Here is an 18,706-nt window from a genome sequence, read left to right as displayed (position 1 = left end):
TTATTGTAGCCCTAGTTAGAGCATTTTGGATTTTTAGCCTCAACTCATTCTTTTAGATTCCTCCATTAGCTACTATAATAATCTATCGTTCTTCCTTCTAGGTGGCATGTTTACAAAGATTATGATCTTTAACTTTCTCATTTTAGTGGTTCGATTACAAGAATTTATTACCCTAATAAGATCCAACAATTTGCCTCAAGAAACTAGGTACTTTTGATACCCAAAAAAAACTACAAATTTTGACAACCAACTAATCCTCCTTACATGACCTTCAATAATTATAAGTTGGATCCAATCTTCTTCCACCCCACAACCAAATTAACAAGTGTGATCTTCAATTATTCCAAGTAGTCAGTCCTTGTCTTACCACCTTGAACTAACCTTTAATTGATATAGACCAAATCCTTAACATTTGTCACTCCACAACAACAATGATTGCAAGTCAAAGACTGGATTTCAAGCACTTGATGCAATCAAGGAAAGAGAATCTTTGAAGGAGATGTCCAATCCTTGTAGCAATATATGCTACAATAGAAAATCCAAAATAAAAATGAGAAAGAAATAAACACCAAAGGAAGAAATATTACTTGATTATCATCAAGTTGGCATGTAAATGTAAATTTTATAGAAATAAACTATGTTCAGTGATTATCATTGTCAATATACAATTGCTAACAGGTCAAATGCATTCACTACCTCTATCAACCTAATTGTAATTGGTCATTCTTCAAAATTAAGACACTTCAACATATCCTAATTACCCTAGTCTCTTCTGCCAATCCTTCTCCCTTTCTGACAAGAACCGCTACCCCACTTCTACAGAAGATCAGCAATTATAGGTTCTCTTATCCAACCATTAAATTCAAAGATAATCTAAATCCAAAGAACAACCCCAAAGAGATACAATAATCCATGTGATTGTTCAAGAAGGTTGATCAATTGTATAAAATCATAGAACAATCCTCCATTAAGCACCTCGTGTCATAAATCTTCATTACAAACCACAATTCACTACTCTAACAGTTAGAATAGGAAAGCCAGAATAGGACCATACCAAACTTAAGATGACTTTATCCAAAAACATTTGAATAAGCTATAAAGTTAGACATGATGCCTAGACCATGCCATAAGGATTGCATAAGATAACGAGCCAATTGGATCAATCATCTACCAAAAGAACATGAATATTGTCTAAATAAATAGGAAATAGAAAGAGATAATTTTGGGTGATGCAAGATTTCCAACAACCCAAGGATTCTCTTGCATTAAAGAAACTACAAAGACAAAGGAGGTCTAGGTTTTGAGAGTGAATGTTTAGTTCAAAACATGATTGAAAGTACAAACAAAAATAAAATAAAAGAGAACAATGAAATAAAGTGAAATGTCCCCTTTCTGATTTTATATGATATTTAAAGCCTCTAATCATATTTTTAAAATCAAACAACCAATATTTCAAAGATCCACCAATTTCTCAAATAAACCCAAATCGGGTATGCCTGAAATAGTGCCAAAAACTTCACAGCTTCACATATTATTGTTAAATCTGAAAGTGGACATTTTTATAGAAATTTGACCACAATAATGTCCTACAAAATGAAATTTCTAGATCTGTATAGATTTTACACAATAGCTCCCAAATGGAGGACAAAAACAATGCTCATCAGGCTCCCTAAAATAACACAAAATAGCCCAGCAACACCACAAAAATACTAATAATCTATCAAAAAAGAATAACCACAACCCAATATAGATATTCAGCTCTATTTTAACATCTAAATGTCTAAAATACAGTAGCAACCCAAACTGATATGAAATACTCAACCAGAAACACCAAGCTCTTACAAAAAACACACTCAAAAATCCACAAATTTGCACTGTTCAGCACAAAGGAAAACTCTGCATGAGCTTGCACATGGAATGGCTTTAAAATACCATCCTTAGCCTTCCTAGAAACCTATAAAATCTTGTCCTTAGGTCTCCTTCTCCACAGGTTTGGCAGCCTCTAAAGAACAACAAAACAATGAGCAAAAATCAAGTTCTGGAATGAGCCCAAAATGCCTCCAAATCCCTTTAAAAAAGGGCATAACCCTAACTCATGACCCAGAGGGGTTAATAAAACATATTTTAATAATAATTTTCATTTATTAGTCCATTGGTTTCCAAAGATTAGCCCCTTTTGCCAAAACTTCACCTTTTTGAGCCTACCTAAAAGGGGACATGACATAAAGAGACCACATGAAAAATAGCTCTAGCATCCAAAGAACTCAATTAGAAAATCTCTAATCAGACAACTAGATGCTCAAAGGTACCCATATTTCAATGATTGTTTATTTTCTATAATAACTTTAGACATAAGTTTGTAAAAGAAGAAGATAAATTAGTAAACTCAATGTTTTACTTGTAAAAAAATTGGTCATAAGGTCAGTAATTGTAGAAGTCAAATGAATGAAAAGAATGGACCTGCTATGTATATTGTGAACTATGCTATGGATTTGGACATAATTGATACAAATCTTGGTTGACTACAAAAAATCTTAGGGAAGAAGAACATTAAACATTTTAACTATAATTAGAATAGGAAAATTTCATAATATTACAAAAATGGGATTCAAAATCATGATGTATCAACAAGTCAGAGAGAGTCTCCAAAGAAGATCAACATAAAATAAGTCAAAAAGAAATGAACAAGATTTGGAAGAAGAAAGAAATAAACACATCAGATAATGCAATTTCACCTAGCTTCTAATGCAAAAATCGTGTCTAGAAGAAAATTCAAAGTATTTTTCTTAGGGGGAGCAAAAAAGAAAGGTTCATCTCCGCTACCAAAGGAAGTGGTATTGTTGTCACAATATGATATAGTTTACAAGATAATGAAACAAAGCTATCATAGAAATCAATTTTAGTTGATATTTTATTGCAAAAATTTGTAGGGTAAGGAGAAGTCACTATATAGACAAACAAAATGTCTTTTTAACAACATTTTGAATGATTCAATGGTTTTAGTGAAAAAACCTAAGTGCATTTAAATTAAAATGTAGTGACTTAATGGTTATCAATTTCATCTCTCTAAATTGATGAATTATTGAGTTCAAATGAAGCTTGGGAGACAAAGTCATAAATTGTGAAAAGGGTATGGATCCCAAAATACTTGTGAATTATGATGATGTATATCATCTTAAATTTGAAGTTTTCATGAAAGAACTAGTGAATTTTTGCATTATCTAATAGGATTATCTACATTTAAAGATATATACAAGTACATGAGAGTATAATTTGTTGATTATGAGAAGGATGCATAGAGAAATATCAAGGGTTATTTTTCAAGATATAAAATAGAAATAATATCTTATAATGGTTTGGATGTACATGGAGCAATTTTCCAATTTTTATTGTCAAAGAAGTAATAAAAATCATATTGGTTAGAATACATAATGATCACACCTAGCTTGATAGACCCTATGAGATAACTAAAGAGGAAATCAAAGCTATGAAAATATTATGGTCAACTAGTTCTATACCAATCTTGAAACAATTAAGAACAAGTTACAAAATTAGATGGTATAACAGAATATTAGAGAAAATTGTGAATTTTATATAATTACAGATATTTAATAAAGTAGGAGGCTTATGGTATAATGTACGATATTTAATTCCATAATGGGGATGATATAATGTTGATAAAGAAGAAAGGTATAATTTGGATCCTAATTGGGCTCAAGAAATTTAGCTTTAATTATTCCTTTCAAAATTTAAGTCTCAAACTTAAATCATGTCTTCTATCCATAGGGCATAAGAAAAGAATTATGATAAACAATACCTACTAAAGAAATGGTTTACTTAATCATGATAAAGAATCAGAATGGAGAAAGAGATGATGATTAGGCCTACCCAACCTTTATTATCCTATTAGCAACATGCTTAATCCTATTCCTTTGCTAGTTTGAAATTGTGCTTGCATTTTCTTTTATAGCTCTAGGATCAAGTTGAAGTTGGGAGTAATGGTGAAACAAAATCTTACCTTCTTCGAGTAGAGGGTCTTCTTAATCTCACCCATATGTTCTTTAATCTCCAAAATCCTTTCTTGGAAATATTAAGGTTTCTTTTGATTCTTGTTAGCTCGTGATTGACTCTTCTTACATGCTTCCTCATTGCATCAAAATTTTATTTTAATGATAATAGCATTATCAAGGCCTTTCTAAGCTACTCCTTGAAGGTGACATTGATTGCCCAAGTCAAATCTGCATTATGAGATAAAACTTGAATAAATAAAGAAAGGACACAACATAACATGCAATGCAACTTATTAAAAAGAGCAAATAACATGCATGCACAACGTAACGTGGATTGCTTCAAAGTCAATTCTCAATAATAAGATCATGCTTTTGAATAAACAAATTGTATACCTTTCTTCCTTTGCAAGTATCCACCTCTTTGACAACTCTCTGCCCCTTCTTTAAAATTCATTATCTTTCTATATTGAAACCCTCAGAAGCCATTCTGATCATAAATTCAAATTGAATTGTAGCCCCCCTCCAAAAAAAAAAAGCGTTTAGATGTACAATGAGTGTTAAGTATTCCATTCATTTTTATAAGAGACAAATTTTTGTGAACCACTCACTATTCATGAAACATACGCGGATGATAAAATCCCAATAGGCACAATATCATAAAGATGAGAACATTAATTTTTGTCATACCCACACTATGCTTTGTGATCACTTCAGCCATGGCTGCAAATGTAACAAACATAAGTGATGTATTAGAAAATGGAGGGCAGTTCACAACATTCCTAAGCCTTTTGACAAGCACCCAAGTGGGAGACCAATTGCAGAATCAACTTGATAGTTCACAAAATGGACTAGCAATTTTTGCTCCCATAGACAATGCATTTCAAGAGCTCAGTCCAGGGGCTTTGAATTCCATCACAGACCAGCAAGAAGTGAATCTTCTTCTCTACCATGTGTTTCCTACTTATTACTCCTTGTCACAATTTCAGACTCTGAGCAATCCTTTGGTTACTCTGGCAGCTTCTAATAATGGAGGGCCTTTTAATCTCAATGTCATATTTCTTGGAGTGAAGCAGGTGAATGTGTCAACTAGTTTGGTCAATACACCAATCTCTAATACAGTGTTTTCCCAATCTCCCTTGGTTGTTTATCAGGTGGATGAAGTTTTGCTTCCTCAAGAGATATTTGGGAGCAAGCCCCCAATTTCATCTTCTACTACTACTGGACCAAGTACTTTCGGTTCAATGGTAGTTATTGAATTATGTGTTCAGGGCTTGTTTGTTGTTTTTAGTTGCTTTGTTTCTTTGTTTTTGTAGGGAATAGCCTAATCTTAGACAACATGCACTAAAGACGAAACAAAGTCAAATTTTCTTTTTTCTTAGATTCACAAAAACGTAGTGAATTTTTTCCAATTTTTTTGTTGTTTTCAACTACAAAATATGTAGATCATGAAGACAAATGATGAACTTTTTCAAAAAATTCACGATGTTTTCGATTTTGCGAAAATTGGTCAACTATATAGTTTGTAGGGAGGATAGCCGCATCCTTTTTGTAATAGTATTGAACAAAAAGGAAAAGATAATTTCCCGTTAATCTTAAACATTACTAATTTTATATATTTAACACTTTTATTTTAGGAATCAAGCCTTTGTAATGTTAAGCCATTGGATGATTTTCTACTTTAGAATATTGGCAAAATCTATTTTTACACTCAAATTTGTGGGTTGGTGTGTGAGTGGGTTTTGTTTTTCTTTAATGGATACATTCTTGGGAGTGATCAATGTTTTGGATTGGAGAAGTGAGAATGGAACATTTGATTAACATTGGCTGCAGAATGATTAATTCAAGGCTTGTTTGTCATTCTTTTTAGCTGCTTTGGTGCTTTATTTATGTTGTAGCAGTGAAAGGGATTTGTGGCTTTGGCCAGCCAATAATATGGTCGTTTTGCTTTGGTGGTATTTCTTTGGATTGGCCAATAGTTTTGAGATGGACAATTGTGGGAAAGAGGTTATGATGGAAAAATATTAGAATAATGAGTAACTAAATCATTCATACTGAAAAATGTGTCGAGGAGAGTTTAATATAATCTTTAATTTGTTACCAATGAGTTATCATGAGTATGTGTAATGCTAGATTTTCACAAATAATATATTATATTGTTTATTTATATTGTACTATCATGGTATTAGATCAAGAGTAGCTCTATCATTGGAATAGTGAAGAATACGAGAGCAAATTGAGAGGAAGTTTTCATAGAATTGGAGTAACATAGGAGTGGTTGGTTAGTTTAGAAGCTCAAATGTTTGAGGTCTTCAAAACAAGAAGACAATATTTAGTTGTTTATAGTCCTTATCTGTGTCCTTGGTCATGGTAATATTAGAGTAATTTACTAATCTATGCAATATGTTTGTTCAAGGGCTTATGTTGATGACATATCGGCCTTGGGAATTCATGCATCTCATATCTTAAATTTATTAGATATTAATATTTAGCTTTTCAAGATTTAAATAAAATTTCCTCTAATCTATTAGAGTGTAAAAGAAAGGAAAAATAGATGTTAAAGCTTAAAGAAATAAATTTAAGAATAAATTATCAATGATGGACTAAGTTTTAGCCTCAACTTTGAAAGATCAATTCAAGTTTGAAAATAAACAATAGATATAATGATCAATATGTAACACCACTACAAACGAGATTTTGGAGAACTTGACAAAAAAATTAAAGATAAATGTATAAATCCACCATATTATATGCATAGATTTTATAGACTACTCTGCTTAAAATAACCACATAAGATTTTACCAAACAATTTTATATAAAGAAAAAAAGTCCTAAGATCCCTCATCAGTAAGGAAAATAACACTAACAAGAAACAAGAGCTCTCAAAGAGCTAGAATCCCTTTGAAGTAAAATATTGATAGACTTCATGCCTTTAGTTTCAAGTAAAATATTGATTTGTGCATACAACATGACGTGTAATTGTGACGATAAGAGTATGACTAATTATAAGTTGAAGATTGAAGTTGTATGAAACAAATCATACATTTGAAATTATTTAATTTATAGATTAGTTTAAAATTGCTTGGTAAAGTTTATAGGGAAAAAAAAATCATAAATTTGAAGTTTTGTAGTTTATAAATAGATTAAATTTTTTATTTTTTTTGAAAGACACATTTAACTTAATAGATTCAATTTTTAGGCATTATAAGTTAATTTCTAAATTTATATAAATTAATTGATATTACTATTTTGTATTCTTGTACATTTTTGTTGAGTATTTTATAAGTAGTATTATAGATTAATTTTAAGATGTAAAAACTTTTGATTTAACACAAGTTTAAATTTTTTTAATAATTTAACTTTATATATATATATATATATATATATATATATATATATATATATATATATATATATATATATATATATATATATATATATTGCATTATATAATTTCTTTAATAGTTTTAATTTTGATTTAATATAAATATATTCAAATCATATATATGTTTAAAAATATATTCAATAACTAAAATATTTTTTTAAACATTGAAAAATAAATAAATACTTATTTAAGATAAATGAAATAATAAATTATTTGTATCTAAAATATTAGAATTTTAAAAAAAAATTATTTTAAAAAGATTCATTTAAATAAAAATTTGATAAGAAGTCTATTTATATTTTTAAAAAAAGAACTCTAATATATTCTAGATCATAGCAAAGATTTGTAAAAAATATTAATATTCATTAATGTATACGAAAATGTCTAACACTATAACGATAATATAATTTACCAATCCTATTGAAATTGTCTTATAAAATTATGATAAAAGAAATCAATTATTAATTGTAAAGATATTTAATTGAATAGTTTAACAAATAAATAAATTTATTACAATTACTTTGATTATTAAATTAAATTATAAATCCTAACAACAACAATACTTTCAATTAAGCACTCATGTAAATATTCTGAGTGGAAGAAGGTAATTTCTAGAAGGTGCTAGAAGAGTGGAAACACTTGTTTGTGACTACACTCTATGTTTTCCTTCCATTATTACTCGCATATATTATCAAAAATACAATGAACTTCAATTTATATATTCACATTAAGCCATGCTCAAGTGCCCTACTGAAATGTGAACACTTAGTTCATGGATCAGTGCCATGGTAAAAAATGTGTGTGCATCTACTCATAGTTCTGGAGATATTTAAGAAAATAGAAATTTGGAGGTAGAAATATTGGATCTTGTTTAGTTTCCTGTTACTACCTTTTGGCCTAGTTATCCATGGAAGGAGCAAACCTCTTCCTAAAAGGTTATCTAGTCACGACGTGAGTGAATCATGGAGCTTTATGTGGTAGAGGGTCTAAACTATGATAGAATATTACAACCTTTTCACTATTTATACATTTCAAAACCTGAGAGGAAAGAATGTCAACCTGAGACAAACCCTATGTGAAAAAAGGGGTTATGAATGATTTTAGGAGGAGGAAAGACGATGCATTCAATCACGAGCTTATGAATTATGTGGAATTTTTGTGTCTTTGGATTACAGAAGGGCTTTGTGTTTTTTACAATTACATAGAATTCAGAATTCACGCAGCTATCCAGGACCAAATCTGAAGGATGTCACATCTACTTGGAGTAGAGAGATTGGATAGGTATGCCATTAGATTTTGCAGAATTGGACGATAAGTTTGTAGCCATAGTTTCTCCATGGTTAGGCTTTTGCAAGCTTGGAGAATTCGTGAATGTTGGAGAGTTTTATTTCTCTAATTTTTTGTGTGCATAATTTTTTTATCCCTAAGGAAAATGTAACTAAAATTAATTTAAAAATAAATTGATTTTTTTAACTTTAGTAACTCACTGATTTTGGTCGTGAAAATTAATTGTGGCCTCAACTAAAAACATTAGTTCCCTTCCTGTGTATAGGTAGGGACTAATAAGTGTGGTCTTTTAGCCCACATGGATAGCGAAGATGGCTTGAGGTTGTGGATAGTTCCCCATGGTCTCAGGTTTGACTCTGAGGCTTGAAATCACCCGATAGATCTGGCTTGCCAGCAATTTGGTCCATCCCCAAAGATTATCTCTCTTCATACTTTCCCTTTTGTGAACCCCAACTTGGCAATGTGTAAGCCCAAGGTAAGGCAGAGTTGGTTGGATAGGTATTAGTCGTGACTCCTCATACTTGCCCGTTTGTGAACCCCAACTTGGCAATATGTAAGTCCAAGGTAAGGTGTAGTTGGTTGCATAGGTATGAGTCACAAGGATACCCTGAGTTACCAAAAAAAACAAGTGTGATCTTTTATTGATTTACAATTGATAGATTATCAGTTTCAAAAAGATTGCCTACACAAAAAATTTACTCCAAAGTTGTGTCAAAAATTTCAAACCCTTTATATTGTTTTTGAAAACTACATAAATATTGAATCTTGATTTCTCAGAACTACAACTATAAAGACAAGTCGATTTGGATCCTAATTGGGCTCAAAAAAATTATCTTTAGTTTTTCTTTTCAAAATTTAGGTCTCAAACTCAAATTGTGCCTTTTATTTATAGGCTTGTATCCACATGGCATAGAAAAAGAACTACAATACAAAACGCCTAGGTTTATTTAATCATGACAAGAATAAGAATGGAGAAAGAGAAGACGATTAGGCCTACCCAACCTTTATTATCCTATTAGTAGCATGCTTAATCCTATTCCTTTGCTAGTTTGAAATTGTGCTTGCATTTTCTTTTATAGCTCTAGGATCAAGTTGAAGTTGGGAGTAATGGTGAAACAAAATCTTACCTTCTTCAAGTAGAGGGTCTTCTTAGTCTCACCCATATGTTCTTTAATCTCCAAAATCCTTTCTTGGAAACATTAAGATTTCTTTTGATTCTTGTTAGCTCGCGATTGACTCTTCTTACATGCTTCCTCATTGCATCAGATTTGTTTTTTAATGATAATAGCATTATCAAGGGCCTTGCCAAGCTACTCCTTGAAGGTGCAGGGGAGGGTTTCACTAAAGATATCTATCTCTAACATTAATACATTAGCAACATTATTTCTTATAATTTTATTTGCAACACTTGAAGACCTTCACGCATTTCTTAGGCCTTCAATCTCTGTAAGTTTAGTTTTGGGTTTCATTTTGGGAGGATGCATTCGCATTACAAGTCCTGAAATGAAGCACTAACTTTTTTATACAAAATTAAAACTTCTCTGTAGTGATCTATGAGTTCTTGATCAAGAGAGTCCTTGAACTCAATCATAACTATAGCTTCATCACTCGCTCATGATAGCATCAAATGACCTCTCATATGACCTCCAAGTTGAAGTTGCACTCACCACTCCTCTGGTATCTCGTATATAATTTTCCTTGTTAATAAAACTTTAATATATAAGAGCTGCTGTATTGAAATTCATTGGATACATAAGGTGGTTGGTTGACCAAGGTTGGAAGCCTATAGCAGGTTGTGTCTAGGCTACTCGTTGTCTTCCTCTTTGCCCACGACTAGAGTTTCCACCTATATAGTTCTAGCTCGTTGAGTGCCCACAATGATGGCGTAAAGTGTTTATTATCTCTTTGGCTTAGGTTGAGCCTAGAGCATTTTCAACTAAAACCGTTCTTTGGCGCTTGTTTGTCTTAAATGTTCGTGGGAGGCTCACCAACGAGGTTGGATTTATTGGACTTGTTATGTGTTGTGTAGAAACTTCTAATGCAGGTCACTTGATAAGCATCACAAATTATTGATCTTATGGCAGCACAACTAAAACCTGACAAGTTAAAACCTCATAACCAGAGTACAATTTGACTGGTGAAGAAAAGGCGCTGCGTGCAAATAAGTTATGGAATGCCTCCACGCAGGATCGAACTACGGACCTTCAGTTTACAAGACTGACGCTCTACCACTGAGCTATGAAGGCAGACTTGTTCACAATCCAAACCTTGGCCACTTACTGCAGATATTTCACAACTATATAAGAAAACAAAAACCTGAACCTCGATGGAAAAGAAGATGAAAATGTAAAGTGCTGTCTTAATCAGCCGAGAAGGGGCATTCCGAGAATTGAACTCGGGACCTCTCGCACCCTAAGCGAGAATCATACCACTAGACCAAATGCCCGAATACAATTTTCAAAGGTAACCTTGACTACCAAACAGTATTTCAGTTTAAAAGCAACACCCAAATGCCCGGATACAATTACAATTTTCAAAGGTAACCTTGATCACCGAAGACTCTTTCAGTTTAAAAGCAACAAATTATAAAATGCAATCATGTTGAGAGTGGGATTTGAACCCACGCCCTTTCGGACCAGAACCTTAATCTGGCGCCTTAGACCAACTCGGCCATCTCAACGCATGTGAAAATTATTTGAAAACATTCCACTTTACCGTAAACAAAGTTCTATAAAATTCGTTCACCCCGCATGAAATATCATAATAAATTTAAACGGATTTGGAAATTGAAAAGTCGGATTAGTTGTATGACAATGGCCAAGGTCAGTGATCATTGTATTTTCATTCAAAGTGTGAGAATAACGTCATCCGTGGCACAATGGTGACTTTGATTATTGGGAGATTTTGTATTTGTTTGGATTTAGGGTATTTTATAATTTTGATTTCTTTATTTTTTAAGAGGAGAGAAATTTGGGTTGTTTTTTTCAACCTTGAAATTGTATATTTTTAATTTAGAAATTCAAGAATGTCAAAAATAATATATGTTGTTGGATATTTACAAAATAATTTAACAATAATAGAAATTCTATTTATGCTTCTCGGTAAGATTGTGTGTATTTTTTTATCATCAACCTTTTGGAGCATACTCAATGATCAACGTTTCTAATGATGGATCATTCAATATGACCCAAAATGTTGATGCTAAAACAATCATGCGCAATCATACCCAGAAGCATAAATACAATATCTTAGATTGTTGAAATTTGTTATCAATAATAATAGTAATATCAAGTACTTCAATTTTATTGCGCTTGTCAACTTCTAGTTTAAATTCCATTCAATTAAGGCTATATAATGTGATTAATAGAGAAGTATAGGCCCTATCCACAACTCTAATCACTAAATTACTTTCTACATATTTTGGATATCACATGTCCTCTCAAAGGTGGAAAAGTACATGGTGTTTCTTCAATTTTGAAAATTTTACAAAGTAAGATGTCCTTTGATTATATGTTATGCGAGCCAATTTCAAGCACAAAAATGTCTAAGCATGTATTAGCTTGATCAAATATTGAATGTGAGATGTTATGTTTCTTCAAAGGCCAGAGTAAGACATCATATATGTTGTTGAAATAATGTACAGATTTGTGCTTCAAAGATTGCTATCACATATTTGAGAGATGTGGTGCCATTGATGTCAACATATCTCTCTGTTTATGATAGTGTTGCAAAAGTTAGAGATGATATATGCTTGATTTCAAAGGCTGAACCTAAACATGTGCATGAAGCATGTCAAGATAAACATTGGGTGAAAGATGTGGAAGAAGAATTAGATCAAATCCAAAAGAGTAATACATAAATTCTTGTTCATGGACCTAAGGAAAAGAATGCGATAGGTACTACATGACTTTTCAAAAAAACAATGAATATGATGAAGGTGAAGTTGTGAGGAATATATCCAAACTTGTTTGCAACGAATACACACAAATGAGAGTACCGATTTTGAGGAGACATTAGCTCATATTGCTAGAATTGAGGTTGTTCGATTATTTCTTGCTTAAATGGTACTTATAAATATTTCAAAGTCTATGACATGGATGTTAAGTCCACATTGTTGAATGGTGAAATGAAAGAGGAAGCCTACATAGAACAACAAAATGGTTTTGCATTGACAAATCAAAGTAATATGGTTTGCAAATTGAAGAGAGCTTTGTATGGATTGAAAGATACCCCTAGAGCATGATACACAAGATTGGACAAGTATTTATCAAGGCTTGGATTCAAAAAAGGTACTGCTGACAACAATTTCTATTTTAGGATTGATCATGCTAACTTTTTTATTTTTGAATTCTTTGTTAATGATTTCATTTTTTATGGGAATAAAAATTTAAGTAAAGATTTTGCTAAAACAATGTAATGTGAATTTGAGATCTCTATGATTGGTTAGATGAAATTCTTTCCTTCTTACAAATTACACAATCATAGATTGGAATTTTTATATAACAAGTCAAGTACGTGAAAGAGTTGTTAAAGAAATTCAGTATGGAGGATTCTAAACCAATTGCTATGCATGTGGTGACTAGATGTATATCAACAAAGAATGATGGTGCTCACAAGGAAAATTAGACCACACGCAAATCAATTATTGGATGTCTACTTTACTTGACTCAAACAAGACCATGTATTATGAGTATTATTTGTATTGATCTTATATGTGAAGTATATCTTAAGGAATCTCATATTGTTTCTCTGAAAAAGATATTGAAATATTTGAAAGGGAAAGTTGACAGTGGGTTATGGTATCCTAATACTTAAATAGAATGGAAAAATAACAACTAAATCGGTGTTGGGTTTTAGTACAATTTTGGTTGCGAAATGGGCCTTTGTTTTGGAAAAAAAAGTCAATGCCCAAACAAATTGGTCACTCAGTGCCACTTTTAGCACCACAGTTAACACCATAATTTGTACCATGTTTGGCATTGACTATAGTGTAACAACCTTGCCAACACCATTTTTCACACCAAGAAAAGAAGATGCCAATTGTTACTTATAGTTTAGTTTGTAGTTGTTTTTCCTTTTTCCTTCTTGGCATGCTCGACGTTGTCTTTTTCTTCCAGTTACATATTTCTAATTTTGCATCCATTTTAGCTTCTATTGTAATGTCTTCTATTGCTTCTAGTTTTAAAAAAAAAAATTAGCCTCATGTTTTTCTTCTCGTTTACTTCTATTATAATGTCATTTGTTTCTTCTATTTTTCCTTTCAATTTGGCCTCTTAATTTTCTTCTATTTCTTCTTCCAAATTTATTCATGGTTTTCTTCCATTATAACATCACTTGTTGATTCTCACTCTTCTTTGTAGTTTTCTTACCTTTTTTCTTCAATTATAATGATCTTGGTTAAGGGTAAATCCTTTGGATTAATGTTGGCCTAACAGTCATTTGTAAATCCTTTAACCGGGTGACATTCCAAGTGAATGGTCTAAAGTCCTCTAACAAGGCTCACTCCTAACAAGGTGATTGAAATCTTTTAACAGGGTCACATTTAACAATGTGTATTTTAACCTTTAACAGGGTTGGCCTTTCATAGGGCATCACTTCAAAAGAGTGAAAAAGAGTAGCATGTTATTAGTGGTTTTTCCCAAATTGGGTTTCCATGTAAATCATTGTGTCAAGTGTGTTGTTGAATTTGTTATGTTTCATATTTACATTTCTGCAAATTGATTTAACAGTAACCTAAAAGTTTTAAGTGATTGCATAATCTTATGGATGCATGCATGATGATAAATGTTTTATGGGTTCACTAAGTTGTGAAAAGTTTTATTTATAAATTTGCACCTTGGATAATTGATTCACCCCCCTCTCAGTTATTATAAAGAATTCCAACAGTTTCTTCTAGGTTTGATTCCTCTATAATGCCCTTTGTTTCTTCTAATTTATCTTCTTTGTTTTCTTCCAATATTGCTTCTATTTTTTCATCTTGTATTACTTTTGGAATTGCTTATGTTTTTGCTTCCATTATTGTTGTGGTTTCACAATGCACACCCCATTTCTCCTGAAAATGGGGAACCCCTAGTAATTTTTTTTGTTTTCCAAACCCCTAGTTAGGGACTTGGGTCTTTTTTTGGAACACCACCCAAAGTATGGATCAAGCCCTAGACCTTTAACTAAGAAACCTAGATGTCAGAATAGAGATTTTTTTTGAACAAAATGGTGATTTTTAGTGCTAAACGACACACTAGCGTACCTAGCGCACATGCACACCCATCTAGGGTGCACAGGTGCATTATATGCACAAGTATGCACTTTACTCCTTTGGAGATGCACACCTCCAAAGGGTGTGCACCCTCCCCCACTCTCTTGCTTGCACAATGCGCAGATGCACATGTGCACATGCACACTATGTGCACAGTTGCACACATGCACACTATGTGCACCTTGTCAAGGTGCACACGTGTGCTAGTGTGTAACTACACACTTTGCCAATTTTCCAAGGCAAATTAGCGCACTATTGCGCACTTTGCCAATTTTCTAAGGAAAATTAGTGCACTAGCACACCTTCCAAGGTGTGCTAGGTGCGCTAGTGCACAAAAACTAGCTTTTTTGGGTGGAAAATAACTTTTTGACTAGTGTTGACCCAATTTTGTCAGTTAGAGTACTAGGGAGTCCTCTTTTGGGTTTTTCAACACAAGATAATTAATGTTTGCTTCTTTGTGCAGATAGAAAGGCATCCTTAACTTGTTGAGGTCATAACTTTTGACTTAGAGCTCAGAATTCAAAACCGTTTACACCTTTAGAAAGAAGAACTAAAAATATAATTTCAATCGCTAAAACAACAATCCTTTGACTACCCAGTTTTAGGGACCCATGAAAGTTTCAACTTGAAATTTTGAGCAGAAGACCTCTTAAAAAGCCACTTAAAAATGCCTATAAAATCTTGTTTAAAAATGTGAAAAAGTTTCAAACATTTGATCATTCTCAATAGTTTGGATCACCTAGTCTCTAACTAGAAAGGATCAGGTAGTTAGAGAGGAAAAAAATCAAGGAATAGACTTCACAGTGCATAAAGTGTACATAACATGAAGGTGTGGCACATAACACGCATGTGCATAGATCATCATAACATCTTCATTATCAACAACAATAGAGATCTCACCTAAGTTGGTAACCTTCACCTTCAAAGGAGTCACACATAAGTTTTTATTCATGAATTTACACTGAAGATCAAAGATACAGAGGTTGGACACATGGACCTAAACAAGTTCCTCATCTTATGCAACTATTAATGACAAGATTCAACAAAGGTGCCTTAGGATTTCAGATAGAAGAAGCAGAAGGAGTTCAAATCTATGACCCTCTTTGACCCATCAAATGATGACATATGGGACATAGTCGAATCGTTCATATGTCAAAGGAGGTCATAGGGTGACCTATGACCCCCTTTGACGCATTAAATGAAAACATATGTCACTAAGGGTCTTAGGACTCCTAGGGACATAGTCGAATCGTTCATATGGGTTAAAAGTGGTCATAGGGTGACCTATGACCCCCTTTGACCTATTAAATGATGACATATGTCCCTAGGGGTCCTCGGACCCCAAGGGACATATTCGAATGGGTAATATGGGTCAAAAGGGGTCATAGGTCTTTGACACATTAAACGACAACATATGTTCCTATGGGTCCTAGGACCCCTAGGGACATATTCGAATCGTTCATATGGGTCAAAGGGGGTCATAGGGTGACCTATGACCCCCTTTGACCCATTAAACAACGACATATGTCCCTAGGTGTCTTAGGACCCCTAGGGACATATTTGAATTGTTCATATGGGTCAAAGGGGGTCATAGGGTGACCTATGACCCTCTTTGACCCATTAAACGATGACATATGTCCCTAGGGGTCCTAGGACGCCTAGGGACATAGTCGAATCATTTATATGGGTCAAAGGAGGTCATAAGGTGATCTATGACCCCCTTTGACCCATTAAATGACGACATATGTCCCTAGGGGTCCTAGGACCCCTAGGGACATATTCGAATCGTTCATATGGGTCAAACGGGGTCATAGGGTGACCTATGACCCTCTTTGACCAATTAAATGATGATATATGTCTCTAGGGGTCCTAGGACCCCTAGGGACATATTCGAATGGGTATTATGGGTCAAAGGGGGTCATAGGGTGACCTATGACCCTCTTTGACCCATTAAACAATGACATATGTCCCTAGGGGTCCTAGGACCCCTAGGGACATAGTCGAATTGTTCATAAGGGTCAAAGGAGGTCATAAGGTGACCTATGACCCCCTTTGACCCATTAAACGACGACATATGTCCCTAGGGGTCCTAGGACGCCTAGGAACATATTTGAATCGTTCATATGGGTCAAACGGCGTGATAGGGTGACCTATGACCCCTTTTGACCCATTAAACAATGACATATGTCCCTAGGGGTCCTAGGACCCCTAGGGACATATTCGAATGGGTAATATGGGTCAAATGGGGTCATAGGGTAAACTATGACCCTCTTTGACCCATTAAATGACGACATATGTCCCTAGGGGTCCTAGGACCCCTAGGGACATATTCGAATCGTTCATATGGGTTAAAGGGGGTCATAGGTCACCTTATGACCCTCTTGATCCATTAAACAACTATATATGTCTCTAGGGGTCCTACGACCCGTAGGGACATATTCGAATGGGTAATATGGGTCAAAGGGTGTCATAGGGTGACCTATGACCCTCTTTGACCCATTAAACGACGACATATGTCCCTAGGTGTCCTCGAACTCCAAGGGACATATTCGAATGGGTAATATGGGTCAAAGGGGGTGATAGGGTGACCTATGACCCTCTTTAACGCATTAAATGACAACATATGTCCCTAGGGGTCCTAGGACCCCTAGGGACATATTCAAATCGTTCATATGGGTCAAAGGGGGTCATAGGGTGACCTATGACCCTCTTGACGCATTAAACGACGATATATGTCTCTAGGGGTCCTAGGACCCCTAGGGACATATTCGAATGGGTAATATGGGTCAAAGGAGTCCATAGGGTGACCTATGACCCTCTTTGACCCATTAAATGATGACATATGTCCCTAAGGGTCCTCGGCCCCAAGGGACATATTCAAATGGGTAATATGGGTCAAAGGGGGTCATAGGGTGACCAATGACTCTCTTTGACCCATTAAATGATGACATATGTCCGTAGGGGTCCTAGGACCCCTAGGTACATATTTGAATCATTCATATGGGTCAAAGGGGGTCATAGGGTGACCTATGACCCTCTTTGACCCATTAAACGATGACATATGTCCTTAGGGGTCCTAAGACCCCTAGGGACATATTTGAATGGGTAATATGGGTCAAATGGGGTCATAGGGTAACCTATGACCCTCTTTGAACCATTAAACGATGACATATGTCCCTAGGGGTCCTAGAACCCCTAGCGACATATTCAAATCGTTCATATGGGTGAAAGGGGGTCATAGGGTGACCTATGACCCTCTTTGACCCATTAAACAACAATATATGTCTCTAGGGGTCCTAGGACCCCTAGGGACATATTTGAATGGTTATTATGGGTCAAAGGGGGTCATAGGGTGACCTATGACTCTCTTTGACCCATTAAACGATGACATATGTCCCTAGGGGTCTTAGGACCCCTAGGGACATAGTTGAATCGTTCATATGGGTCGAAGGAGGTCATAGGGTGACCTATGACCCCCTTTGACGCATTAAACAATGACATATGTCCCTAGGGGTCCTAGGACCCCTAGGGACATAGTCGAATTGTTCATATGGGTCAAAGGGGGTCATAGGGTGACCTATGACCCCCTTTGACCCATTAAATGATGACATATGTCCCTAGGGGTCCTCAGACCCCAAGGGACATATTCGAATGGGTAATATGGGTCAAAGGGGGTCATAGGGTGACCTATGACCCTCTTTGACCCATTAAACAACGACATATGTCCCTAGGGATACTAGGACCCCTAGGGACATATTCGAATCGTTCATATGG

The 18,706-nt window shown here is 34.3% G+C and overlaps 3 non-coding genes and 1 pseudogene across 3 annotated transcripts; 1 reads left to right on the top strand and 3 right to left on the bottom strand.

Moving 5' to 3' along the window:
• The first annotated feature begins 4,672 nt into the window (after positions 1–4,672).
• On the top strand, positions 4,673–5,323 carry LOC149549823 (fasciclin-like arabinogalactan protein 6 pseudogene; annotated as a pseudogene).
• A 5,530-nt stretch (positions 5,324–10,853) lies between these two features.
• TRNAT-UGU (transfer RNA threonine (anticodon UGU)) lies at positions 10,854–10,925 on the bottom strand. The gene has a single exon. It is a non-coding gene; the product is annotated as a tRNA-Thr (tRNA).
• A 128-nt stretch (positions 10,926–11,053) lies between these two features.
• TRNAP-AGG (transfer RNA proline (anticodon AGG)) lies at positions 11,054–11,125 on the bottom strand. The gene has a single exon. It is a non-coding gene; the product is annotated as a tRNA-Pro (tRNA).
• A 153-nt stretch (positions 11,126–11,278) lies between these two features.
• Positions 11,279–11,359, bottom strand: TRNAL-AAG (transfer RNA leucine (anticodon AAG)). Its single transcript has one exon. It is a non-coding gene; the product is annotated as a tRNA-Leu (tRNA).
• Positions 11,360–18,706: the final 7,347 nt, after the last annotated feature.

Source organism: Cupressus sempervirens, chromosome 7 (genome assembly GCF_028749045.1).
Source record: "Cupressus sempervirens isolate cs-2001-9-10 chromosome 7, ASM2874904v1, whole genome shotgun sequence".
NCBI classification, from domain to species: domain Eukaryota; kingdom Viridiplantae; phylum Streptophyta; class Pinopsida; order Cupressales; family Cupressaceae; genus Cupressus; species Cupressus sempervirens.
This window is presented reverse-complemented; position numbering and strand designations above follow the sequence as displayed.